The 1,084-nt window shown below is 42.3% G+C and overlaps 1 pseudogene; it reads right to left on the bottom strand.

Annotated features, from left to right (window-relative positions):
- Positions 1-5: 5 nt before the first annotated feature.
- On the bottom strand, positions 6-536 carry LOC102740099 (centromere protein H pseudogene; annotated as a pseudogene).
- Positions 537-1,084: the final 548 nt, after the last annotated feature.

Here is a 1,084-nt window from a genome sequence, read left to right as displayed (position 1 = left end):
TTTTCAGTCTGTATTTCTAAAAGCTTACTTTCTGAAGCTTGTTTTAATTGTAATCTCTTCTTTCTAGCATCAATTAGTTTTTCCTCCAAATCCCAAGATTCCTGGTGTGATTTCATTATTAATTTGTTTAGTTTTAATACGTGTTTCATGTTATCCATGAGCACATTGGTCTTGGGTTAATTTTCTCCAGGTTTTTTTTTAAGTGCAGTTGAAAGTTGCATACTGTCTAATGCAAGCATTTTTATTTCAAAAGCAATTTTCACACCTTCCATTTCATTTTCCAGGTCTTCAATTTTAGCTTCAATTTGCTTATCTTGCATAATTTGTTCTGGAGTTTTTTCTTTATTTGCATCAACCACTGATTTATATTCCAAGAGTTGTTGTTTTGTCTGCGCTCTCAGCCTGAGCAGCAGGGTCAAGCGGTCCTTGGGACGCGCCGTCTGGGCGCCAGCGACCTGTGGTGGCTCGCCTTCCCCGCCTCCCACTCCGGAGTCCGCGGGTTCGGTGGCCGCTTGCTCTCGGGGTTGCTTCTCCATTCTGACTGGCGCGAAGAGGAATTGCCTGGGACAGAAAGATGCAGCCTCAGGACCCGATTTTCCCGCCACTAAACTGACCTATCTAATGTCCTTTTTCTGCTGCATGATCCTATCCAGCACACCACACTATTTAGTGTTAGGTTTATATCTAGTCGTCGTATTGCCTTAGACTTTTCCTGGTTGTGAGTTTCTCAGACTTTCCTTGTCTTTGATGACCTCCACAGTTCGGAGGGTTTCTGTCCCTCAACTGATATTTGTCTGATTTTTTTCCTTATAATTAGACTGAGATTATATGCTTCCAGGAGGAAACACAGGCAGATAAAGTGCCATTCTCATGAAATCCTATCAAGGGTACATACTATCAACATGACTTACCCTGTCGATGCTCTGGATTACCTGGCTGAGGTGTATTTGTCAGATTTCTCCACTGTAAAGTTACCCTTTTCTCCTTCTGCATACCTTCCATACACTTCTGGAGAAGATCACTATGTGAATATCAGAGTTACAGAGTAAGAGTTGTGACTCCACCTCCTTGAGGGTGGAATATT

The sequence above is a fragment of the Leptonychotes weddellii genome, unplaced genomic scaffold (genome assembly GCF_054177405.1).
Source record: "Leptonychotes weddellii isolate Sample4059 unplaced genomic scaffold, ASM5417740v2 HiC_scaffold_34412, whole genome shotgun sequence".
NCBI classification, from domain to species: domain Eukaryota; kingdom Metazoa; phylum Chordata; class Mammalia; order Carnivora; family Phocidae; genus Leptonychotes; species Leptonychotes weddellii.
Note: the sequence above shows the minus strand (reverse complement) of the source record. Positions and strands in the feature narration are given on the sequence as shown.